General features: G+C 44.9%; 1 protein-coding gene and 2 pseudogenes across 1 annotated transcript in view; 1 reads left to right on the forward strand and 2 right to left on the reverse strand.

Moving 5' to 3' along the window:
* Positions 1 to 27,828, reverse strand: part of LOC124775864 (1-phosphatidylinositol 4,5-bisphosphate phosphodiesterase epsilon-1-like) — a 447,016-nt gene that overhangs the window by 405,578 nt on the left and 13,610 nt on the right. The window lies entirely within an intron of this gene.
* Positions 10,223 to 10,340, reverse strand: LOC124778899 (annotated as a pseudogene).
* On the forward strand, positions 10,904 to 11,021 carry LOC124778604 (annotated as a pseudogene).

Here is a 27,828-nt window from a genome sequence, read left to right on the forward strand (position 1 = left end):
ATTAACTTGCTATAGGTGGCGAAGCTATACCTAGCCCTCAAAATACCATCTATAACCGAGGTACGATACGAGCAGAGAGCTGTCACTGAATTTATTTTGAGGAAACCGAAAGCATTGTACATATTCATAGGTGCTGGTAGAAAAGTCTACGCAGACCTGGCAGTGAACAAAAGCAAGGTGAGTCGTTGGGCGAGGCGTCTCTCATCATCGCAACAAGATCGCGCCAACCTGTCCGATTTCCCACGTGGCGGGAAGAAATGACGTCAGTGTGTTCGCCGCTACAAAAACACAAACGAAGTACTCTTTCTCGGCGACAACGCAAGGTCTCAGTTTGCGCACCAGACAGGAGCTCGCAAAACTTCACTGGACTGTTCTTCCTCATCCGCCCTACAGCCTCTCGCACTTGCCAGTTTCAATCTGTTTGGCCCAATGATGCATGCACTCCGCGGGAAGCGGTACTTGAATTACGGGGAAGTTACTGGTGCAGCAAGGCGTTGGCTCCGACGTCGACCAGTACAGTGGTACCATGCGGGCATACGGGCGCTCCCAGTAAGATTATGTTGAAAAACAGAGTTTTGTAGGCAAAAGTGTGGGGATAACAAACTGCATTGAAATCCTGAATAAAACCAATCTGCTTCCTGAAAACAAAATGCGTTGCATTACCTGTCAAACGTTCGGCATAAAACTGGCCCAGGAAATAGACTGTGCAACACAATCAAAGGGTCATATTTTCGAATCCCATAATTGTCTCCCATTGCGACGCGGATAGTTGAAACCTGACTGAAAGGTGCAAAAAAAAGTTCAAATGTGTGTGAATTCCTAAGGGACCAAACTGCTGAGATTATCGGTCACTATACTTACACACTACTTAAACTAACTTGAGTTACGAACACCACACACATCCATGCCCGAGGGAGGACTCGAACCCCCGGCGGGAGGGACCGCGCAGTCCGTGACATGGCGCCTCAAACCTCGCGGCCTGAAAGGTGCCTGCAGCCTTCCTCTGTACTGGTGCAAAAGGGCACTGCTTCGTCACCCACGTGGTTGACGCATCAAACAGCAAGGTGTGGTCACATGAAAAAGAAGTCCGGAGCTCACAAGTTCATGTGTGGTGTAAGGTGGATTAATGAGGTCACATTAGGTCCAAAATGCACCACAATTTTGCGCAACGCCACAGTGGACGTGTCACACAGTGGGAAGGTCGCCACACCCCGTGTTACTTTTCATTCCTTCTTCTGACGTCTCTGCGACGGTGGTCACAACCCCGATGCCTAGCACTGGAATCACGTGGTTACCTGACAAGTGGCAGAGGGAAACATTTCAGACACACCGCCGCCCGGTATCGACACGAACAAGCCTCATGGGCGGCATTAAGGGCGTCAATGAAACTGTCCCTTCCAGTGGGGCCTCGATTCCCATACAGTGTGTGTGTTGGGGTTTATGGGCGCTCAACATCGAGGTCATCAGCGCCCTGATTCCCATACACATCATGCCCGAAAAAGACAGTTCGCTGTGGGACAACGTTATTGGCAACTTTGGGCACTGCTGACACCCCCGAACGATTCGTCCACTCTCTAACGACATCATGGGTCTGCAAACAAACTGGGCGTGATCGCTTCCCTTAGGAGTGTTGCACGGCTGCTGTTTCTGCCCCGGTATACCGGGTGGAACAACTATGGACCGTTTAAAACAATACGATGAAATTTGAACGTGATCCCAAGCAGCGAAGGTGCTTTTTGAAACCTTCTACTTCGTGGTCTCGTGCGGCGTGGTGGTGAGGAGTGGGATGGAGGAGGGGTGCGACATTGAATGGTTGGTTGGTTGATTTGGGGGTCACTGGCCGCTTCGGATTAGCGAAGGATGCGGAAGGAAGTCGGCCGTGCCCTATTAAATCACGGAAAACATAAATCAGGATGGCAGGAAACGAGTCCTTCCGAATGAGAGTCCAGTGTGCTAAACACTGCGCCACCTCGCTCCGTTGCGACATTAAACGTGCATGAAGAAAATAGCAAAGTGTTCCTCTAAGATCCCCCCCCCCCCCCCTCCCCGAGCCACCAGATAGGCAACGCCCTGGATGCGGGCCACACACCTTTCTTGAGCACTTTAAAAATGTACCTGTATAGAGACAGACAGTCACTGATTACTAGGCACCCGTGTGACAGGCATGCTCTTCAACAACCGCATTTCGTATGCGGCCAGCAGGCGCTAGTCTCATCGCCTTTCAGCTCAGGGTTATCGAAATAGTTCAGTCTCCAAGTAATCGGCGACCGTCTACCTCTGTAAAGATATATTTGTAAAGTGCTCAACAAAGGTGTGTGGATAGCACCGAACTGGAAGGCCTTATAAAGACTCTTCGCCGTTTTATTCACGCATGTGTCTCAATGTCGCATTCCCCCGCGATCACGTCCCAGAAGGGCTTGGAACAGGAGGGCTGTTAAGCATAAACATCACTTGCTGCTTCTGGTCACGTTCATATTTCGTTATATCGCTTTGAAAGGTCCGTAGTCGTTCCACTCTGAATACCAGAGCAAAAATTGCGGCTATCCTACACTCCAAACGGATGAGCTCGTTTTCATTTAGGGTTGAATCGCCCTGGGGATGTCAGCAGCGTCAGAGGTTGCTGAGAACGTCTCCCTGTTTCTTATAGCACTGCGAAATGTTGAACTCCAGGTGCAGACCGTGCAAAAGAGGCGTTTCGAATCGCGGTGGTTTACTGTTGAAGTTGAGAGAGTGTGCGTTCTTAGAAGAGTCAACCAGTTTACTGTTTCCTCCTACGGATATCTCGCAAACGGTCCACGAAGGGAAAATCAGAGAGATTGAAGCTGTGCCTTAGCAACGTCTTTCCTCCCGCGAACCATTCGCGACTGGAACAGGAAAGGGGAGAAGTGACAGCGGTACACAACGTACCCTCCGCCACGCACCGTAAGGTGTTTTGCGAGGTGTAGGTGTAGCTGAAGATATACAACGAATGTCCATTACTATGTGTCGTATGTAGACTATTATTTCTCTTCTTCTTCTTCAATTTTTGCCCCCTACAGCTCTCTCATGTGCTGAGGAAGTTATTCCCCGATGTCTTAATAGACGTCCTGTCATCAGTAGCGTAACGAGAGTACCTGGCGGACAGGGTAAATGTCAACTTCTTGCCGTGCTTCCCTCCTCCCTCCCATTTCCTCCCTGCCAACATCAGCACATTTTTTTGTTCAATCGTCGCTACTTAGCGTTTTTTGAGTTCAAAACGACTTCACAATGAATTAAAAATTGCACATTTCAATATTTATGTTAGGTACTACACATTAAAAGCTTGCAACAGCACATAGTCCATAATCGGATTTTTTACAAAAATAGCCCGATTGGTTTTTGTTGTTTCATTTCCGGTCAATCTAATGTCGCCACACGCAGAACAATAAACCTATAACATACTCTTCATTCTTGGTATAACAAGAGTTATGTATCTCGCAGCATTAACGTCTCAGTTCCAAGGAGAGGCAGGTGCCACGGGACTGTTGTTCAAAACAGTCCACTCTCGAGTTTCATCTACTCTTTTCGCCCCCTCCCTCCACAATTTTAGCGTCTTCGGTTCACTCCCTTCTCCTTCTCCTGAAACTTCGGCCACTCTTTGCTCGTTTCCCTTTTATCTCCATCTTATTCATCCATCGCAATATTGCACCCCCGACGGAAACAGCTAACACATGTTAGTGACGCTACTTTTCCACAAAATACCGTAGCTAGCAAACTAATTGACCGAAAATACGAAGCATACTTGAAATAATGGTATTGCAAAAAAAGAAAAAAGAAATTACCGAACTAGCTATACCAGTCCTCTGGTATGCCCCACCTCGCCAATAGAGATACCATCGTTACATCGACGTACATACAATTTCAATATTTCGCGCGAATTATGTCATATTCATGCATTAATGATTTAATGTTGATATGTCCACAAAATGAAAACATTTCCGCGATATACTGGGCTTCCGTAATTCTATTTCTGTGTACTTTTGCTGGGTACTAGATGAATGTAATCACTGTGTCACAGAAATTCCATATAATGAAATTAACAAAACGAAGATTCAATACGTGATTCTAGTATCACTTTGATATAGGACTTCATAAATAAGAGTGGAAATCTTGTTAAACTCACAAAACGCCCAGTAAATGCCAGTGCTCGTGTGAGATAAGAGCTTCAAATGAGAGGAATTTTCGACGGTGAAACTCTCAAAATGACATAACGTAAGGACACGTTGTAAATACATATTCTACATGATAGACCGATTTCTGTATTCTTCCAAACACTGTGAGAAGCGATAACGTTTCTAAGCCTGAGTCACCGCCAATGCTGGTTAATACGGAGATGGAGTCTGCAAAAGAGGAGAAAGAACGACAGTTCAACAGCTAAATAGTTTCCCCAGTCAGTAAACGCATCGTCACGCATATAAAGCTCAGCCACCAATTTGAAAGCTACTATTCCGAAGGAATTAAGCAGGATGCTTAAGCATACAAAGCAAACCCATTTTCTTGCTGTGTCTACGTTTTAGTTAGCAATGTTCAAAACGTACAAGTTTTGATTTGGAATTCACCTCGAAAAAATCTCAACCAAATTAAAAATGTCTTGTAGGTTCTCATCAGGACCAGGGACTGGAACGGTCCTTCAAGTACAAAGTCACATCACAACTTATTTGCTTTGAACAGAAGTGTTATTCCTTTGGTCAACACTGAACTGCGATACTACGAAGAACTTTGAAAAATGTTAATGTTTCTGGTTTCCGATTATTATTTTCAGTTTAGAAGAAATATCTGCGACAGTTTAGGTTTAGTGCACTCAACTATCTCTATTAATTTTCCTTGTTTTAGAAGCAATGAAAATAGGTTGTTTTAGACAAGTCAAATAAACTTATCAGTTTCACATTTGACGTGTCGTTAGCATCGATATCATTCATCGATTCATACAAAAGTTTACATATCGACAGCTAAGAAAATTTTCCCATCTCTGCCTGGAAAGTAGCAATCTTCTCTCCTAAGCGCTGCTGGGCGGCTGCTGTACTGAAAGTAACATACAAGCGATAGCAACTTCTTTATTAGCTCATTAACTCGAACTGTGAAAAAAGCAAGCGGATGTAGAATATGCTTCCCCTTTGTTTAATAACGCTATACTAAAGGAAAATTATGGAAAATGTCCTGTCGTGGACGACGATATTATAGCCGGAATAGAAACAGGGACTGAACCAGGATGAAGGAAAGTCTGCGCTACTGGTTTCAAGCCAGCTATCACAGCATTCACTATTAACGATTTAGAGATATCTCGCGAGGGTTTGGACCGCTGCTAGTCCAGTGTTTTAGCCACTGCGTCACCTCGCTGATGAGCTACCCTCACCCAGAAGTTCGCAAGAATGAGGGCGAGACGATTTGTGCTCAGTCTGTGAGCACTGAATGATGGAGATGACGTGATCTTTAAAACTTCACACGTAGTTGCACGGCTGGTTTAATGTCCACGTACGATAGACAGATTCAGTCAATAGTGAACAGTGACACACCGTGCAACGGTTTGGGATTCATTCTAGAAGTTCAGCGCACGTCGTGATGAAGCAACGGTAAAGAGCTTCCTGGATAAGAGAATTCCTCTTGCTACTACATCGCGCTGTTGACTTTTGTGTCCCCGGAGAAAAAGAAAGGTTAAGTTGCCGGCAATCAATATTTTATGTCATTGATGCTGTAACATTAACATATGCCATCTAAATTCATATATACGTATTATTACTAATATTGCGTGTTCTCAACTATATCTTTGAGATTTATTAAAAGGAATATTCGTATTGTAATTCATTTGTAAAAAACAGTTTTGTAATTTTTGTAATTTCGCTGATTCATAAACGATAGTCAAAATTTTGACGAAAAGGAAAAGAAAAAAAAATAAGAAAGTGCGTCTATGTCTCGGGGTTGTTAGCGCGCCAAAGGAAAAGGCGCGAGGAAGCGAATTAAGCGCGCCAAGAAGACTGCAGTCAGTCAGCAGATAGCCGCCGAATTGCGAATATCCTGGAGTGCAAAGTGAGGCAGAATGGCTTGCAAGTTACTGTAAATGGGCCTTGGTTAGGATTGTCTGAACAGTAATTTGAATGTCCAAGTTCAGTTTTATCTTTCAATCTACATCTTTTTTTCTAAATAGTACAGATTCATGATGGCGTCATTCAGCGCCGAATGATCGCTCTTGTAAGAAATCAACCTATAGTTGCCTATAGTCTGTTAAGAAGATTAACAAATAGACTAAAAGGATCACACCATCCTGTTAATCTTTGGTTGAAAAAGTGCACTTAAAAACTAAATTTGAGAGACTACTCCTTGAAAGTAAGCCATAATGAATGTCACGGCAGCCGCCGTGGTAGATTGGGGCAAACTGTCAAATTGTTACTACAGATTGGAGAAACGCAATTACTGTTTACTAAGACTACAAGATGCAGTCTACGTTTGGTTTTTAGTTCACCGTTAATACTGATTTGTATCAGCAAATCTCTCTGCACGATAAGCTTCGCAGCTGCTCTGCTCTGTTAACATATGTAATTTATGTATAATCGTTGAAGATATTCCCTAATTAAACTTCTCAGAAATATTACTTCTGTGCAACAGCGGTTTTCCTTACAGTTTCCATATCTAACTTCCTGAATGACAAGATAACACACCGACATAAAAAGGGACAAAGAATTAACATAAGAATTTTTTATGATTAATTCGCCGTACGCGTACTGAACACTAGAGGAATAAATTATTTTGAATTAAGTACTTTTTGGTCGTGATTCACATGTAGCAGAGAAACGTATCTCTATATACCCAAGGAAAAGAAGGAGAAACAGTTCTGCACAGGTCTTTAGGCAACGAAATTGCTTCCTGTTTACTTATTTCCTCGGCCTACATATTAATCAGTCTAACTCCAGACAAAGACAAAATTTTTTTAACATTATTATAAATCGCTTAAACCTTTCTTGTCTGTCAGAACTTAAAAGCCCTGTCACTTCCTACAGTCATAAGACAGCAAGGAGCTCAATTCATGCACTGCCATACTGACTGAACGTTTGTGTTCCTCGTCCATAGCACAGGAATCTCTTCAGCCGTGATAATTCATCTTTGCCTGAAGAGGACAGAAAACAGTGAAAGACTGTTGTACCTCTTGGCAGTTCATTTCGTAATAAGAAAGTATTGGTCCTCCTGACGTGAAAGGACATTATTGCGACCGTTTTGGCGCCTGTAGTCTAGTTTCGTATTGTTTTAGTTCATATAAACTGATATTACTAATGAAATAAGTATATAACCCGATCTAATACGAAGAGTACAGCTGACGGGAACCACAAGTCGCACTTCTATTATGTACATAAATTAAAAAATATTTGTATTGAAATGCACTATGTTTTTAGTTGCTTTAGTAATATTCTACATCTACATCTACACCGGTGCGTGTCGGAGGGTACCCAATACCGCTACTAGTCATTTCCTCTCCTGTTCCAGTCGCAAAGTCAACGAGAAAGAACGGATGTCTATGTGCTTCGTATGAGCCCTAATTTCTCGTATCTTGTGTTCGTGGTGTTAAGCGAAATGTATGTTGGTGGCAGTAAAATCGTTCTGTATTCACGTTGAAGCCCCGGTCCTCTAAATTTTCTCAGTAGTGTTTCGCTAAAAGAATTTCACCTTCTCTTCAGGGATATCCTAGTTGAGAACCCCAAGCATCTCAGTAGTACTTGCGTGTTGTTCTAACCTACCACTAACAAATATAGCAGTCCACCCCTGAATTGCTTTCATGTCTTCCTTTAATCCGATCTGATGCGGATCCCAAACACACGGGCAGTATTTAAGAATAGGTCGCATTAGCGTCCTATATGAAGTCTTCTTTATAGATAAACCACAATTTCCCAAAATTAACCCAACGAACCGAAGTCGGCCATTCGGCTTCGCTACTAGAATCCTCACATGCTGCTTTGCAGCGTTACGCGTAGATATTTGAAGGCCGTGACTGTGTCAAACAGGACACTGCTGATGCTGTATCCAACATTGCACGTTTGTTTTTCTCACTCTTCCGCATAACTTCCATTTTTCTGCATTTAGCACTAGCTGCCCTTCATCATACCAAACAGAAATTTTGCCTAAATCATCATGTAGCCGGCCGCTGTGACCGAGCGGTTTTAGGCCCTCCAGTCCGGAACCGCGCTGGTGCTACGGTCCCAGGATCGAGTCCTGACTCGGCCATGGATGTGTGTGATGTCCTTAGGTTAGTTAGATTTAAGTAGTTCTAAGTAAAGGGGACTGATGACCTCAGATGTTAAGTCCCATAGTGCTAAGAGCCACTTTTGAAGTCATCATGTAGCGTCTCACAGTCACTCAACTTCGACTACTTTCCCGTACACCACAGCTTCATCGGCAAACAACCGCAGATTGCTGACCACCCTGTCCGCCAGGTGATTTATGTATATAGAAAATAATAGCAGTCCTATCACAATTACCTGGGGCATTCTCGACAATTTCATTTTCCCTGATGAACTTTAAATTCTTTGGTGCAGTCTTCATAATTCTGAAAGAAAAGTTTTAACCGGAAAAGCTATGTTAATGCAGAGAAATCTTCAGACATAAAAGAAACCTTAGACTATTTCATGAGAATGTTGTAGGACCATTATGCTTATAAGATATATAAATGGTCTAGTGTATAACGTCGGAAGTACCATGAAGCTTTTCACGGATGGTGCCGTTGCATAACGAGAAGTCGCAAAGCAAGAAAACTGTAGCGAAACGCAGGAAGATCTGCAAACGATCGACATTGGACGCAGGAATTGGAGTTGACCCGCATCGTAAACAAATGAAACGTATTGTGCATAATTAAGCCCCGTTACTTTGTGTCTATACGACTGCCGGACAATCAGTGGAAGTAGCCACAATTGCCAGTCGGATTCACTGAGAGAACGCTGAAGAAGTGTAGTTCATCCACGAAGCACTAAACTGAATAAACTCTTGCTTGCCTAAATCATCATGTAGCCGGCCGCTGTGACCGAGCTGGTTGTAGCAAGTAGGTGTCAAACAAAGCGAACACTACAAATGACGCAATAATTTGATGGAGTCTAGTATTCACTGAGCTCAGGGAGAGCGATTTCTTTAAGAATTATAGGTGAGTACCATTTTCTTTAAACTATATGGTATATGTAGCTTAATCGTGGAATGAATGTTGCTTCCTGTCGTCCATCGATTACTATATCTGTATGCAATAAACCACCGGCCATTTTGCTTATAAATATGGAAGATAGAGTCACTCAGCAGTATCAAGAAAGAGCACCACTTCCTGTAGTTTTCTGGAAATAGCAGTTCCATGGCTGTGTACCCTGTATACAGCCAGATCTGCCGGGTTGCCTATACGGCAGACGTCAGCGTCAGAATACGAGGGCTTTATTTTTTATTTTATTTTTTTTCAACTTCCGATCGGCCTCGAAATAGAAACTACAGTGGAAATAAAAAGTGTGTTACTTGCAACATTTAGCTACACCTTCCGGCTACATCTCTACACAGCCGCCGCTCCGCGTTAGACATTTTTCATGGCGTGGTACACTCAAATGGTTCAAATGGCTCTGAGCACTATGGGACTTAACATCTGTGGTCATCAGTCCCCTAGAACTTAGAACTACTTAAACCTAACTAACCGAAGGACATCACACACATCCATGCCCGAGGCAGGATTCGAACCTGCGACCGTAGCAGTCGCGCGGTTCCGGACTGAGCGCCTAGAACCGCATGACCACCGCGGCCGGCACACTACTCTCGTCATGGAAGATAGCCACATGTGCTTACCGCCAATTTCCTACGCTGGACTGCAGCTCGTTGTCTACTCCAAAATGGTGTCGTAGTGGTTCAAGTGAGTAAGGAGATGAAAGTCAGAAGGAACCTAGTCCGGGTGATCAAGCACTTCCCATCGAAAATGCTACAAGAGCGTCTTTATTGCACCTGCAGTTTGCGGCTGACCATTGTCATGAAGACGGACACGTATGACAGTTGCGTTGTGTAAACTCCGTCATAACAGACGCTGGAAGGCCCAACGGTACCGACCGGCGGCCGTGTCATCCTCAGCCCACAGGCGTCACTGGATATGGATACGGAGGGCACACGGCTCTTCCGGCCGTATGTCAGTTTACGAGACCGGAGTCGCTACTCCTCAATCAAGTAGCTCCTCAGTGCGCCTCACAAGGGCTGAGTGCGCTCCGCTTGCCAGCAGCGCTCGGCAGACCTGATGGTCAGCCATCCAAGTGCTAGCCCAGCCCGGCAGCGCTTAACTTCGGTGATCTGACGGGAACCGGTGTTACCACTGCGGCAAGGCCGTTGGCCATTGCGTTGTGTGGGCGGTATGAAATCAGGCTGAATCTCTCAGCATTCCCTTCACACTGGGCAGGAGACATTACTGATCTAGACATCTTTACGTGCTCTCTGCGCGCCCAGAACCGGAAAGTACGACGTGACGCGATTGACCGACGTACTAAAGACATTGTACAACTCATCTGCGCAGAACTTCATCGAATTTTCTCTGTGGTTTTAATTTCAGGACCAATCGAAGGCTGAAAAGAAAAATAGGTTTCGTAACAGCGTTTGTTGTCTGGCTTGCGGAAGGCTCCACTCTCACCGGCGGTGCCAAAATCGCCACAGGCGGCGCCACCGTCACCGCACTACGTATTTCCTTACCCCGATTATGTGTTCTAAGGTGCCGTAACCTTCTGCTTTGCCAGTATTTAGGAAGCCAACAGTTCCGGATATCGAACCAGTTCCGGTGACAGCTCCACTTTGATGAGTTACCACCGAGTTCAACGAGCAGTCGTGCTCATGAAGAAACCATCGATGGATTATCCATCTCCCTCCACCAACAGGTTTTTGTTTCGGACTTTACGTCCAACTGGCCAACGGCCTTGCCGCAGAGGAAACATCGGTTCCCGTCAGATCACCGAAGTTAAGCGCTGTCGGGCTGGGCTAGCACTTGGATGGGTGACCATTCGGTCTGCCGAGCGCTGTTGGCAAGCGGAGTGCACTCAGCCCTTGTGAGGGAAACTGAGGAGCTACTTGATTAAGAAGTAGTGGCTCCGGGAGAGCGGTGTTCTGACCACATGCCCCTCCGTATCCACATCCAGCGACGCCTGTAGGCTGAGGATGACACGGCGGCCGGTCGGTACCTGTTCGGGAGGAGTTTACTTTAGTTAAGTATAGTTTTTACGTTCAACTGATCATTTAACTCTGTTAGATTGGACTTCGCGTCCAAGTGATCGTCACTGAAATTTTGAAGGAAGCAGAGATAACATACCGGGAGCTAAAGGAATCAATCAACTTGGACAGAAAGCAGACGGAAATTATAAGAGTCCAGATGCATGAAAGGGAAAGAGTGATTGAGAAGGTGGTAGTAAAACAGGTGCAAATAGTAAAGGAAGCTAAAGAAAAAACTGGAGAAGGAATTAAAGTTCAGGGAGAAGAATTAAAAACTTTGAGGTTTACCGATGGCATTGTAATTCTGTCAAAGACAGGAAAGGACTTCTGACTGAATGGAATAGACGGTGTCTTGAAAGTAGGATACAAGGTGAACACAATGAAAATCAAAACGAGGATAATGGAATGTAATTGAATTAAATCAGCAGATGGCGAGGGAATTAGATTAAGAGACGAGACACTAAGAGTAGCAGATGAGTTTTACTATCTGGGCAGATAAGTAAGTGATGATGGCCGAAGTTGAGAGGATATAAAATGTACACTGGCAATGGCGAGAAATGAGTTTCTGAAGAAGAGAAATTTGTTAACATAGAATATAGCTTTAAGTATCACGAAGTTTTTTCTGAAAACACACACATCAAAAAGGTTCTGCATCACCCCGATTCCCAGAACTCCTGGAGATAGGCGTTGACTGTGGATATTGAATCACAGACACAGTCCCTTTGACTGTTTAGAGATGTCACTAAACCCGCCCAAAGATGTGAACAACCATGCATGCGCAGCACCTATTAGACGGTGGGGGTCCGACAGCCAATCAGTCCCAGTCATTCCACCAGGAAGGAGGTACACGACTCGTATTGTTTGTAGTTCAACCTTGCCTAGACGGTCAATGCCGCGGTTCGATCGCGTCCGCATTGTTACTTTGTGCCATGAAGGGCTCTCCACAAGGGAAGTGTCCACGAGTCTTGAAGTGAACCAAAGCGATGTTTTTCGGACGTTGAGGAGACACAGAGAGGCAGTAACTGTCGACGACAAGCCTTGCTCAGTCGGCCCAAGGGCTGCTACTGCAGTGGATTACATCTACCTACGGAATATGGTTCGGAGGAGCCCTAAAAGCAACGCCGCGATGTTGAATGATGCTTTTCCTGCAGCCACAGAACGTCCTGTTACGACTCAAACTGTATGCAATACGCTGCATGATGCGCAGTTTCAATCCCGACTTCCATGGCGAGGTCCATCTTTGCAACCACGATACCATGCAGGGGGGTACAGATGGGCTCAACAACATGCCGAATAGACCGCTCAGGATTGGCATCACGTTCTCTTCACTGATGAGTGTCGCATATGCCTTCAGCCAGACAATCTGCGGAGACATGTTTGGAGTCAACGCGGTCAGGCTGAACGCCTTAGACACACTGTCCAGCGAGTGCAGCAAGTTGGAGGTTGCCTGCTGTTTTGGGATGGCATTATTTGGGGTCGAAGTACGCCGCGGGTGGTCATGGAAGGCGCCGTAAAGGCTGTACGATACGTGAATGCCATCCTCCGACCGATAGTGCAACCATACCGGCAGAATATTGGCTAGGCATTCGTCTTCATGGACGAGAGTTCGCGCCCCATCGTGCACATCTTATGAATGACTTCCTTTAGGAGAACGGCATAGCTCGACTAGAGTGGCCAGCATGTTCTGCAGACATGAACACTATCGAACATGCCTGGGATAGATTGAAAAGGGCTGTTTATAGACGACGTGATCCACCAACCCCTCTAAGATATCTACACCGAATCGCCGTTGAAGAGTGGGACAATCTGAACCAACAGTGCCTTGATGAACTTGTGGATAGCATGCCACGACGAATACACGCATGGATCAATGCAAGAGGACGTGCTACTGGGTACTGGAGGTATTAGAGGCACCGGTGTGTATAGCAGTCTGGACGACCACCTCTCAAGGTCTCGCTGAATGGTGGTACAACATGCAATATGTGGCTTTCTTGAACAATAAAAATGGCGGAAATGATCTTTATGTTTATCTCTATTCCAATTTTCTGTACAGGTTCCGGAACTCTAGGAACCGAGGTGATGCAAAACATGTGGTCATACATGGAAGTGAAACAGTGAAGACAAGAAGAAAACACAAGCTTTTGAAATGTTGTGTTACAGAAGACTGTAGTCAGTTTAGGGCGTGCATTCCAGCACTCAGTCCCTGTAGTCACAGAACACACGTTCAATTTTTTTAAAAATTTGTCGCCTCGCTACTACACGCGCAACAGAATTAAAGATTTACATTTTTTGAACTCCATAATTCCCATCCACTGCGACGCATAAGTTTGAAATTTGGCTCAAAGGTGTCTACCAGCTTACTATGTAACGGTGCAAAAGCATGGCGGCCTGCGACGTCACCCAAGGGCTCGACGGTGCAGGATGCAGCTCCAGTGTCTTTAAGGAAGAGATGAAAACGCCTGAGGGTGTGAGCAGTGTCAGAGGTTGTGAAGAACATCTTGCTGTTGCTCATCGTACTGCGAACTGTCGTTTTCAGGCGCGAAATTTGTGGGAATCAACGACTTAGGGAAAGCGGTAGTTTCACTGACACCCTTTATGCCGCCCCCTGAGGCCTTAACGTACTGCCTCTGAGCGGTGGTGTGTCCGGAACGTTTCCTCGGCCACTCAGAAGAAAACCCCGTGATTTCAACGCTGTACCTCGTGGTCCTAACCTGCATCCCACAAGGGTAAAAAATGGATGAAATGTGGGTAAGAGGGGTGTGTGACGACATTCCGATCCTGTGCAACGTCCACAGCGGCAGCACTTTGGTGGCGTGTGGCGCCAATCTGACATTACTGAGCCGTCTTACGCGTTACTTGTACTTCCGAGCTGTTGCCTTTTTTTCGCATGTGTCGGTACCCTGCCGTACGAAGGGTTGTCGAGCCCGAGGGTAGCGCTTTTGCCTCGTTACAGAGGAAGGTTTTAGGCAACTTTGAGCAATATTTCAAACTTAAGCGCCGCAGTGGGTGGGAATCACGGGGTTTCTAAAAAGTGATCCTGTAATTCTGTTGCGCAGTGTAGTTTCGGAATAGGTGGCCCGTTCTCAAGCTCTTATTCTCGCTGAAATCTGCCAAGCTCTTATGCTACAACCAAGAGCGAAGAAATTAATAAAAAAAAATCATGCGGATATGGAACTGCCATTTACAGACGAATTTATCAGTTATGGACCGGTATATAAGTTTCTGCTCATAATTACGTGGCTTACTCCGAAAGTAAGGTCCGATTGGTCGCGAATTGGAAACCACAGAGAAAATCCGATAAAGCTTTGGATGGGCGTGTCGGACAGTGTCTCTAGTATGTCTGTTGGTCCCGTCAAGTTTGTCTTTTCAGTTTTGAGCACACGCTGAGCACGTAAAGATGACCAGAAAACAGTGTCTCCCGCTACGTGTGAGTGCCCGTGAGAGATTTCGCCTGAGTTGATGCAGCCCACACAACATAAATGTCATGCATTTCCTTCTTAATGACAGTTCTCGGTCGCACTCTGGAGGGGCAATGAGGACGTCCCTGCAGCATTTTCGATGAGAAGTGTTTGATCGCCCTTCATACGGCCCGGATTTTGCTCCCTATGATTTTCGTCTCTGCTGAAGTCAAAGTTTTGGCACAGACAACGAATAGCAGAATGGCATTAAGAATCGGCGAGAAGTGGAGGTCGGTATCTTCTATGACGAGAGTATGGCTCAAATGGCTCTGAGCACCATGGGACTCAACTGCTGAGGTCATAAGTGCCCTAGAACTTAGAACTAATTAAAACCTGACAAACCTAAGGACATCACACACATCCATGCCCGAGGCAGGATTCGAACCTGCGACCGTAGCGGTCGTACGGTTCCAGACTGTAGCGCCTAGAACCGCTCGGCCACTCCGGCCGGCTATGACGAGGGTATTGGAAAGTTGTTACAACGCTACGGCAAATGTCTCAGCCAGACCAGCGACTTTGTGGAGATGTTACTGGAAGGTGTGGCTAGCTACTGCAAATAAAACACTTTTAATTTTCACTGTGGTTTGTATTTCGCTACCGATCGGACCTTAGTTTCGGAATACGTCTCGTAATAAGATCATGCACTCCGAATGCCTCTCATTACTATAGCAATTCCAGGAAACGCCGTTACGGTTTTTTATGTAAGGACGCATTCGAATGATCTGAGCTGGGGCAGCTGGCACCATTGTTTCTGTTTCCAGCAGGTACGACCCGCACCTGTGTCGGCAGTGTGTTGCGCGACTGCTCATCTCCAAATCTGTACGCCGGGCAGAAGCGGGAGAGGCGCAGAAGGGAGCGTCAAAGGCGGCGTCGGCGTCGGCGTCGGCGGGCGTCGCGACGCTGTCACGTGTGGCTGGTCCTGCCGGCTCATCAGGCGGGCCCCGCGGGCCGCTGGCCACTCGCGCGCACCACCTGCCGCCACAAAGGCCGGCCGAGCGCGCCGCGCCTGTGTTCCCCGCGCGGCAAAAATGCGCCGCCTTGCCCGCGCCTCTGTGTGCTCGCTCTTCCGGACAGCTAGTGCGCCGCCGCTCCATACTCCTGGAAGACCCGCCTCTGCTGCGCGAATCAGTCATACCTCGCCAGGCAAACCCGCCGCCCTCCACTGACAGGGACCTGCTGCGCGTACACCTATAAGATCACAAACCTGACGCCTCGCCCTCCTCCGAGTTTAATACAGTGGGCATATTAGGCCGCAAAAGTGTCGTTAATCTGTTGCGTAATACTCAGTCTGATACGCTTCGGAATCGCAGCATATCGGGAAGCGCTCAGTCGTAATACTGTTGTTGTTGTTATTGTGGCCTTCTGTCCTGAGACTGGTTTGATGCAGCTCTCCATGCTACTCTATCCTGTGCAAGCTGCTTCATCTCCCAGTACTTACTGCAACCTACATCCTTCTGAATATGCTTAGTGTATTCATCTCTTCCTCTACGATTTGTACTCTCCACGCTGTCCTCCAGTGCTAAATTTGTGATCCCTTGATGCCTCAGAACATGTCCTACCAACCGGTCCCTTCTTCTACCTGTCAAGTTGTGCCACAAACTCCTCTTCTCCCCAATTCGATTCAATACCTCCTCATTAGTTATGTGATCTACCCATCTAATCTTCAGCTTTCTTCTGTAGCACCACATTTCGAAAGCTTCTATTCTCTTCTTGTCCAAACTATTTATCGTACATGTTTCACTTCCATACATGGCTACTCTCCATACAAATACTTTCAGAAACGACTTCCTTACACTTAAATCTATACTCGATGTTAACAAATTTTTCTTCTTCAGAAACGCTTTCCTTGCCATTGCCAGCCTACATTTTATATCCTCTCTACTTCGACCATCATCAGTTATTTTGCTCCCCAAATAGCAAAACTCCTTTACTACTTTAAGTGTCTCATTTCCTAATCTAATTCCCTCAGCGTCACCCGCCGCAATTCGACCACATTCCATTATCCTCGTTTTGCTTTTGTTGCTGTTCATCTTATATCCTCCTTTCAAGACACTGTCCATTCCGTTCAACTGCTCTTCCACGTCCTTTGCTGTATCTGACACAATTACAATGTCATCGGCGAACCTCAAAGAACTTATTTCTTCTCCATGGATTTTAATACCTACTCCGAACTTTTCTTTTGTTTCCTTTACTGCTTGCTCAATATACAGATTGAATAACATCGGGGAGAGGCTACAATCCTGTTTCATCCCTTCCCAACTGCTGCTTCCCTTTCATGTCCCTCGACTCTTATAACTGCCATCTGGTTTCTGTACAAATTGTAAATAGCCTTTCGCTCCCTGTATTTTACCCCTGCCACCTTCAGCATTTGAAAAAAAAAATTCGTAATACTACCCGTCTCTAAATGAGCATTTATGAGGACAGACATAAGTTTTCATCATCATCTCGAAAAAAATCAAGCTGCGCTCGTGGAATTTGGTGTTAGTACCTCTCTACATACGCTTCGAGAAAAAAGTCAGAACCGTAATCGACAAGCTTCAAATGGTTCAAATGGCTCTGAGCACTATGGGATTTAACATTTGAGGTCATCAGTCCCCTAGACTTACAACTACTTAAACTTAACGAACCTAAGGACATTACACACATCCATGCCCGAGGCAGGATTCGAACCTGCGACCGTAGCAGTCGCGCGGTTCCGGACTGAAGCGCCTAGAACTGCTCGGCCACCGCGGCCGGCCAAAGGCAAGGAAAGAAACCAGGTAACTGCAAGTTTTGGCCCACGTTGGAACGAACGACACGTAGAAAAGTTTGAGAGGACTAACCTTCCACACGGAATTTCAGCTAAATCCAAAATTTGTAGCACTGACACCAGAGCTGATTCGTCTAAGTCGTCTATCACAATTTGAGAAGAACAGCGATATACCTACCTACAAAATAGAGGCAAAAATGGCCTTTTTCGCCCATTTTAAAGCTATCAGTGGCTCAGAGAGCAGTTCAATATGCAGCAACAAAAATGTTTGATCACTTGGCCAATAACATAAAATGTTTGGCAGGCAGCGGGGGAAGTTTTAAATCAACTCCTTCTATTCTAATGAAGAATTTTTAACTGAAAACTGGCAGCCAGTAAAAAAAAAAGTGTAATTGCAAGAGTAGAACTGAAAATAATAATGTGTTCATTTACGTTAACAATAATAATGTAAACGTATCCTGTAAGCTGACTCTTCCTTCATAATTTCGATAAAAATCGTTCACATGCTCTATGGAACGTATAACTAACTAATTAATTGTCCCCTTCCCGATCCTGAACAAAATGGAACTCTTCAACTAGAGACTTCAAAAGTGACATGCTTGGCTACGATTTCCAAGAGATGAATCATACTATTGATAACCGTAGCAGCACTTTGAATGGTTCATAGGTAAGCTACACATTAGAGGCTGTTATCTAGGTACGTATGTGTGGGGTGAACATAGAGATTTTCTTCAAGATTAATTTATTCTCGATCCAGTACAAGTAATAACAAAGTAGGAGACGGCGAAATATCAATGTATGATTCAAAGAACTGCCCTGCCCCAACAGATGAGACTTTTAAAATCCTAATTATCGTTTGCCGAAGTATTTACAGCAAAGTGACAAGCGTGTGTCGGCCAGAGTGGCCGTGTGGTTCTAGGTGCTACAGTCTGGAAACGCGAGACCGCTACGGTCGCAGGTTCGAATCCTGCCTCTGGCATGGATGTGTGTGATGTCCTTAGGTTAGTTAGGTTTAAGTAGTTCTAAGTTCTAGGGGACTGATGACCTCAGAAGTTGAGTCTCATAGTGCTCAGAGCCATTTGAACCATTTTGACAAGCGTGTGTGATAATAATAAGAAGCAGCGAGCTCACATAATAGTAAGTACACATAGCTGGTTAAAACTCGAAAATGACACAGATATAAGCGCATAGAGAAAATGTAGTGTGATCTGTGCCTCGCAACAAACAAAAAACTCATATTCGCCAAATTAGAACTTGAAGCTGCATACGAGATTTTTGGGGTAGCACTCATTATTAAGGGTGGACATAAGTCTATTGATGGCCACACTCACCCCAACATGAAGTCGCAAACTTGAGACGAAACCGCAGCGCTGTAATTCACCTCTCTCTCAATCCGAGGCGGGCATTGCAACACATCCTGGTAAACAATGCTAAATACTTTCTCTCAAAACTAGATAGAAAAGACACTATCGGAAAAAATGCAATACCCTCAAAGACAAGGTAGTTTTATTGAAAGTGAGGTCACAGATAGCTCACTGTTGTAGGAGTATGTGATAAATTCAGACCAAATGAAACGCATTGTTAAAGAAGCAGAAACAGTAACATTAATACACATTGTATCCCACTCTGACGGAAACGCAGACGTGTATTTTCGCAAGCGAAGGCTCATAAAGGTGTCGAATAGCATCCTGCGAGACAAAGTCCCAAGCATCTTGGGCTTTTTGTTAAACCTGGCAATGGTTCTTGCAAGTTCTGGAGAAGACTAAGTTCCCGCTTCATCTCGTCCCATACGTGTTCAGTTGGCGAGAGATCTTGTGATACTGCTGACCAAGGCAGCTGTTGTAAACAATGAAGATCAGGTTGCGACGAAGCAGCCGTATGTGGGCGTGTATGATCATGCTGAGATAGCACATCGCCTTGCTGTCGACTGAATGGCAGTAGCAGAGGGATAAAAACATGTGCTATGCCCTCTGCTTACTTTGCCCTGCAAGAACACCGCGCCGGCCGGAGTGGCCGAGCGGTTCTAGGCGCTACAGTCTGCAACCGCGCGACCGCTATGATCGCAGGTTCGAATCCTGACTCTGGCACGGATGTGTGTGACGTCCTTAGGTTAGTTAGGTTCCACTACGGTCGCAGGTTCGAATCCTGCCTCTGGCATGGATGTGCGTGATGTCCTTAGGTTAGCTAGGTTTAAGTAGTTATAAGTTCTGGGGGACTGATGACCTCAGAAGTTAAGTCCCATAGTGCTCAGAGCCATTTTTGAACCAAGAACACCACACATACGGACATAACTCTCACCACTGAAGACAACAGGGCGCCATTCCACTTTCCAGTCAACTCTATCACGACATCAGGGTAGCCATGCTTTTCGTTGTCGTGGTGCCAGTGGTAGCCTGGTAAAACGTGATCGTCATCCTGCTGCAAGCAGGCGGTCCTAGTGGTGCGTGAAGACGTAGCAGGTGCAACATGTCCCTGGATTTTTATCTCTGGATGATGTTCGGCGTGCCACCGCTGCTCACACAGTGCTTCGATATGACGTGCGTGTGTACTACGCAGATGTTCAGATCCTGGTCTCAGGTGTGGAAATGTTCCACAGACCACTGTTTAAAGCAGCGACGCTCCACCGATACGATGTGCCCAACATGTACAGCATACGTCCATCCATCTTCCCAAGAGCCCACGATGCAATCCCGTTCAAAAAGCTGAAGCTGGTTAACGGGTACGTACTCGTCGGTGGAGCATGGTTGTACCCTGGAATGAATGCTGGAAATCACTCTTCGCCTCTAAACTCCACACTTAAAACCTGCAGAGCCAAACCAGAGGGTGCACAGACAGGCCTTCTGAGCGCTGTCTCATTGCCGATGGCCGTGCAAATGAATAACTAACTCTGCAAAATGTTCAAATGTGTGTGAAATCCTAAGGGACTTAACTGCTAAGGTTATCAGTCCCTAAGCTTACACAGTACGTAACATAAATTATCCTAAGGACAAACACACACACCCATGCCTGAGGGAGGACTCGAACCTCCGCCGGGAAACTAGCTCTACAGACCTTCATTATGCACATACTATATCCTGGTGCAAATGAACATAGTCCTTGAGAGTGTTCATTTTTTATGGTATTGCATTTATCAGTCAATGCGATACAATGTCCTAGCGATTAGTCGCCGTTGAATTTATCTCGTTTGGAACTACGACGCCAGCAGCAGGGGTTACTACAGTTCCATTTGAAAAAGCAAAGTTGATACCGATAACTCTGCAATTAATACCAGGGCCGTTCGGAACGTAAGATCCGATCGGTTGCGAAATGAAAACCACAAACTCAAAAATTTTTTGTTCGCAACAATTATGCATACCTTCCAGCTACCTCTCTACATAGTCGCCGCTCCGACTTAGACATCTGTCGTGGCGTTGTACATACTTTCCAGTACCCTCGTCACAGAAAGCACCCGCCTGTGCTTTCCGCCAATTCTCTACGCTGGTCTGCCTTTCGTTGTTTGTGCTAAAACGTTGTCTTCGTAGCCAGCGGTTCCTGTGAGCAGAGACGAACAGCGGAGGGAGCCAGTTAAGGGCTGATGAAACACTTCCCATCGAAAACGCTGCAGGAGCGACTTCATTGCCCCTGCAAAATGCGGCTGAAAGTTGTCCTGAAGAAAGAAACGCATGACATTTATGTTATGTGGGCTGCATAGCTTCAGGCGAAATATCTCACCAGAGCCACATACTTGGCGGGAGATACTGTTGTTTCAGGCGTTTCTGCTTGATCACTTTGCGCTCTGAACTGACAAGAGTGACGTGACCGAAGACACTGCCCAACACATCTGTGCAAAGTTATATCGGATTTTCACAGTGGTCTCCATTTCGCGCCTAATCGGAACTTACTTTCCGAATACGCCTCGTATATTATAACTATGAAGTCAGACTATACGTCATTTAGTGAGGACTTTTCGCAATTCGTATGGTTGATAATAGTATTATAATATCTTGAATGGTTCAGCAGATACTTGAGGTGAATGTGTTAGCTGAATCACCTTGTATATGCGTTCATAATTTAATTACCTTCGTATCCAAAAATGAAATTAAACGAAGGTAAAGGTTTGAATTCTCGTCCGTGACGGCAGACGGATCACAAGCCTGCCCTGCAGAAGGAAGTCGGCCAGACGCCCATTCTGGTTTTTGAGATGTAGCGACACATGGAAAACATAATCTGAATGTAAGGACGTGGATATGAACCGGCGTTCTGTCGAATGTGAGTGCGGTGTCTTATGACTCTCTTGGCCGAAAGTGATAAATTTCCCTTAAGAGAAGCTACGGAAGAAGCCATTACATATTTTGTGAATATGTTTATTTTCCTGCGTTCAGTGCCGGTGATCACGGAGCTAGTACTTTGTCAAAGAAATGTACTCTGTTTCCGACAACAGTCGTTGTCAGGAGTGGCATGACATCTCGCTGCTGCAACGCTACACCGCAAGACTTTTCTATTCCAGCAGCCAATCTCTGGAAGCTGAACCGGGCGCTATGGAATTGTATTTTCCGTGCACAAAGCGTGATAATCCGCCCTCGAGCTCATGTTAAATTCATAAGACTTCTCGCTGTATTTTTCATACGAACAACACTGGTTCTTCGCACAACAGTCTCTCTGACGTTCTTCGTCTGAGAAATGTAATTTATCATAGTGAAAAGAGCATTGAAAATGTTGTCTTGTGAAGACTTTGTTTCAGATAGCAACGTACTGTCGACCAAAAGAGTTCAGTCTATGCATATTTCTTGAAACTTCTTCATTCACTTTTTGGTTTCCTTGCGGAAAAACCTCCAAGGTTCATTATCACATTATAAATTTTTCTCTGTCTTCTCAAATATCTCGCAAAGACGCATATTTGTTAACAAAATCAGCGACTCTTAACATTAACAAAAAAGATTCGCGCAATCGAAGCTGACACTCCGTGCTTAGGCTGCTGCAAGCGAGCGTAAAGGCATTTCCCATTAACAGGCGCTCCCATGAGCCACTGCATCGAATGTCAGCTTGGATTGCGCCAGTAGTATGCAAGCTTCACAGACAAAAGGGCACGAACATTCTAGTTTTATTGTGTGACACAATTTACCAGCCACACGTCATTTACGTTCACTTTATCAAGTCACATGCAGTCATAGTGAAAATCTGCGTTACATTCAGATTATTAATATTTCTTAAAAGTCAGTTTGAGTTAAAGTTATTGAGCCGGCCGGGGTGGCCGAGCGGTTCTAGGTGCTACAGTCTGGAACCGCGCGGCCGCTACGGTCGCAGGTTCGAATCCTGCCTCGGGCATGGATGTGTGTGATGTCCTTAGGTTAGTTAGGTTTAAGTAGTTCTAAGTTCTAGGGGATTGATGACCTTAGAAGTTAAGTCCCATAGTGCTCAGAGCCATTTGAACCATATTTAGAGTTATTGACTTATTTACACAGAATGACTTCTTCATGCGTACAGGAATGTCACATGGACAAATTATACGCAGTTGGTGTGTTCTATTCTGTTTAGGCAACACTGTCCCGTCGTTAACATCAAAAGTTTATGTTTACAGCAACGATGATCGAAAAGTTACGAGTGGTCAAAATAGGCAGCTGTACGTGCCTGTCGGTCGCGTGGCGTGCATTGTGCTGGCAGACAGTAGTAGGCATACAGTGCTGCCAGCCAAGCCAGAAGGAAATACAATGCCGGTAATCCAAAGTGTTTTGTGGCGGTTTACGCGCGTGCAAACGTTGTCTCTGCTATATAAAAGATCCGCTCGAGATAGTGTTGTACTCGGAACCCCGAATTCTTGTGTAATCTCGGATATGCTATTACCCAGCCGTCTTGCATTGATATTCATCACATGCTCATACTAGGCTACATCTTGAAGTCTTACCGTGTTCTTTACTCACCCGTCCGTAACACATTCCTCAGACATCTTGTCTCCATTCGTCACATGTAGCATCAACATTCAGACGTCACGCGCGGCTCTTCTTCAAATGAGACAAACCTCTCTACGATTTTTGGTCAATCAGTTTATGAATCATATGGTAAGATTCAATAGAAAATTTTTCCTCTTGTGCTCAGATACGTCTGTTGCAATACAGAGGAAACTGTAATATAATTATGGACTGGAAATGGGAAAAAGCTGATAATGTGAAATGTCAAAGTGTAAGAAAACAAAAAAAAGCATGATAGATTCACATTACAAACCATTTTACACGAAGAATTGTACGTTATAACAGTTTCACATCGTTTGTAACATCTAACAAAAAAGTGTAATATGTTTAGAAACAAAAACATATATACATATAAAAATGCAATCGAATGAAGCAACAAGTTTACTGTTATCAGTCATTATTTATTTATTTTCACAAAGCGCTTCAAAGGTTTAAACGTCCATCCTTAGGTGGATTTATTTGTGTCAATATGACACCTGTGTGTTGTATCACAACTTCGAGATAACCTGTGGCACTGTCTCCAGTGGTGACTGACTCCTTTCTCTCTCGTAAAACATCACATACAAACTGTCACATTTGGTGCACAAAGATAAGTCTTTGTAAACAAAGACAACATCTTTGCTTGCAAAGTGTGACAGTTTGTATGTGATGTTTTACGAGAGAGAAAGGATCCTCTGACCACTGGAGACAGTGCCACAGGTCTCCCTAGAGTCTAACACAACACACAAGACATATTAGCACAAATAAATCCACCTGTTGATTAAGGTTTAAACTTTTGAAGCGCTTTGTGTGAAATAAATTAAACAGTGACTGGAAACAGTAAACTTGTTATTTCATTCGATATCAATAACAGATACGGTATAGCGTAACCTAAAATGTCCACATTTGAAGATAAAAATGAAAGTTTAGGTAAAGATGTAAGTACCAAACTTATATTCCGAGAAATTACTGAATGAGCACAGCATCACGTCGCTTATTTCGGAGCACTAACAAGAATACAATACTGAGACCACTGGTCCAAAGAGAAAAAAAATTCTATGTATTTCACTCCAAGACCATGGCTAATATGTCCTCCTTTTTCAGCACTGAATTTGTTGGTCAATGGCGGGTGAGGGATATTTCCTAGGATGGGAAAATCATGTACTTTGAACCAAAAAATTACACGATATATTATTGTATTTCATTACGCTACACAATATGCAGTTAAATTCTTCTGATTTCAGCAGCTCCGAAATAAGTGACGGATACTGTGCACATTCAGCAATTTCTTGGAAGTGAAACGTGACACTTACATCTTTACCCAAATATTCAGTTTTATATACATTTTTTAAACTCCAAACATACTACGCTTTTGCAACACTTTTTTTGCAGATGTTGAAAATGACGTGAAACTATTCAATTTTCATTCATTTATTTGTTTCACACACATTTCCTTGAATTCTTGAAGAAGTATTCTTCTTTAAGTGTCTCGTCTTGCCTTTCCTTTTAATCAAAAGGCACTCGAGCCCAACGATTCCCGTCGAAATAAATGAAATGAAGTAAAATATAGTGTTTCTTGTAGGAATGCGAGCGAGAAACAGGTTCGAATATTTTTTATCACTGCGCTAAGACGCGCTCGGTACATTCAGCATTCCTCATGTCACGAACAAATGAACTTGCACACTGCTAAATCTAGTGAAGATATTTTGGAGTACAAGGACGCTTCTCTAGTACTTCCAACCTATCTCAGGTTATTAAGCATAGCACATGCAGCTATCAGCGGTTTGCACGAAAAAAAACAACCGAAAATGTCCAATATTTGCGGTTTCAGAGTTTCCGATTTCCCTTAATTTATTAGATTTACACATTTTTGGAGTTATCGAAGAGATACCAGTAATACTGAAGCTGTGAGGGCGGGCCGTGAGTCGGAAAGTCATCGAGTAAAACAGAAGTAATATCCGGCGTTCCCCAAGGAAGTGTTACAGGCCCTCTATAGTTCCTGATCTACGTATATTAACGACGAAGGAGACAATCTGAGTAGCCGTCTTAGATAGTTTGCAGATGATGCTCTCATTTATCGTCTTGTAAAGTCATCAGATGATCAAAACGACTTGCAAAATGATTTAGATAAGATATCTGTATGGTGCGAAAAGTCGCAGTTGACCCTGAATAAAGAAAAGTGTGGAGTTATTCACATGAGTACTAAAACAAATCATCTAAATTTCGATTACGCAACAAGTCACACAAATCAGAAGGCTGTAAATTCAAGTAAATTCTTAGGGATTACAATTACAAATAACCTAAATTGGAACGATCATATAGATAATATTGTGGGTGGAGCAAACCAAAGACTGCGATTCATTGGCAGAACACTTAGAAGGTGCAACAGCTCTACCAAAGAGACTGCTTACACTACGCTTGTCTGCTCTATTCTGGAGTATTGCTGTGCGGTGTGGGATCCGCATCACGTGGGACTGGTGGATGACATCGAAAAAGTACAAAGAAGGGCAGCTCGTTTTGTATTATCGCGAAATAGGGGAGATAGTGTCATAGACATGATACGTGAATTGGAGTGGCGTTTTTCGGTGCGACGGGATCTTCTCATGAAATTTGAATCACCAGTTTTCTCCTCCGATTGCGAAAACATTCTGTTGGCACCCATCTACATAAGGAGAAATGATCATCACGATAAAATAAGAGAAATCAGGGCTCGCACAGAAAAACTGAAGCGCTCGTTTTTCCCGCGTGCCGTTCGAGAGTGGAACGGTAGAGAGACAGCACTTTATCGTCAATAGCAGAGTAATCACGTAGATGTAGATGTGTATGAATAACCCAGTCGGTGAGAGAATTACCTGCGGAAGTTAGGGTTCCGGATACGTGTCGATGTCCAAGATACAGTTTTAATCACCCAGAAAGTTTCGAATGTTCAAAGCTGATTTCAAAAGGGAGGACAAGAACGGACATCACTTGCACTAGATAACCGAATTGGACTATAACATAATTGGTTGTAAAAGTTGAACGTGAAGAACTCTTAACATTGAATCTGCAGCTAAATTTTGGGGGGAAAATTGCATCACTACATGCGACAGACGAATTTTGCGACTTCTGTGCTGTCGCCGGGAGGAGCTAGACGGACTTAGAGGGAGAGACGGAGCTCCTTGGCGCAGCTGGAAGACTGCTGGTCGCACGGAAGAGCCGGTCTTTAATTTCCGGACAGTCGCTGGCGGCGCAGATGGCCTCGACCCCCGACTAGCCTTCTATATCGGCCGTCGATGGAAAATAAATCAGGAGCGGAGCGTGACTGGCAGCGGCAAGAGGTTGCTTCACAGATCCCGAGATTTTCCACCCAGCTTCGGGACGGACAATTTCCTGCAGGTGTCATAAGTTAAGGGAGAAAATGGAAATCAAAGTACGCTGCAAGGAACGTAACTAACAACAGATCTTGATTAATTTGTTTCAGGTATAAATGAATTCAGGTTGCTAAAATACACTGAAACGCCAAAGAAACTGCTAAAAGCATGCGTATTCAAATACAGAGATACGCTAACAGGCAGAATACGGCGCTTACAACAAGTGTCTGGCGCAGTTGTTAGATCGGTTACTGCTGCTACAGTGGCAGGTTATCAAAGTTTAAGTGAGTTTGAACGTGATGTTATAGTCTGCGCACGAGCGGTGGGACACATTATCTCCGACGTAGCGATGAAGCGGGGATTTTCCCGTACGACCATTTCACGAAGGAACCGTGAATATCAGGAACCCGGTAAAACATCACTGCGGCCGGGGAAAGATCCCACAAGAATTGGACCAACGACGACTGAAGAGAATCGTTCAAAGTGACAGAAGTGCAACCCTTCCGCAAATTGCTACAGATTTCAATACTGGCCCACCAACAAGTGTCAGCGTGCGGGCCATTCAACGAAATAATATCGTTATGGGCTTTCGGAACCGAATGCACGTGTACGGGGATGGAGTCAACCTCATGAATCCATGGACCCTGCGTGTCAGCAGTGGACTGTTAAAGCTGGTGGAGGCTCTGTAATGGTGTGGGGAGTATGCACTCAGAGTGATATGGGACCCCTGATCACATACGACTGTGATAGGTGGCACGTACGTAAGCGTCCTGTTTGATCACCTGCATCCATTCATGTCCATTGTGCATTTCGACGGACTTGGGGAATTCTAGCAGGACAATGTGACACCCCACACGTCCACAGCTGCTACAGAGTGGTTCCGGGAACACTCTTCCAGTTTCAACACTTCCGCTGGCCACCAAAGTCCCCAGACGTGAATATTACTGAGCATATCTGGGATGCCTTCCAACGTGCTGTTCAGAAAAGATGTCCATCGACTCGTACTCTTACGGATTTATGGGCAGCCCTGCAGGATTCATGGTGTCAATTTGTTCCAGCACTACTTCAGACTTTAGTCGAGTCCATGCTGTCACGTCGTGTTGCGATGTCGCTGGGGCCGTACACGATATTAGGCAGGTGTACCA

This window comes from Schistocerca piceifrons, chromosome 2 (genome assembly GCF_021461385.2).
Source record: "Schistocerca piceifrons isolate TAMUIC-IGC-003096 chromosome 2, iqSchPice1.1, whole genome shotgun sequence".
In the NCBI taxonomy this organism is placed as follows: domain Eukaryota; kingdom Metazoa; phylum Arthropoda; class Insecta; order Orthoptera; family Acrididae; genus Schistocerca; species Schistocerca piceifrons.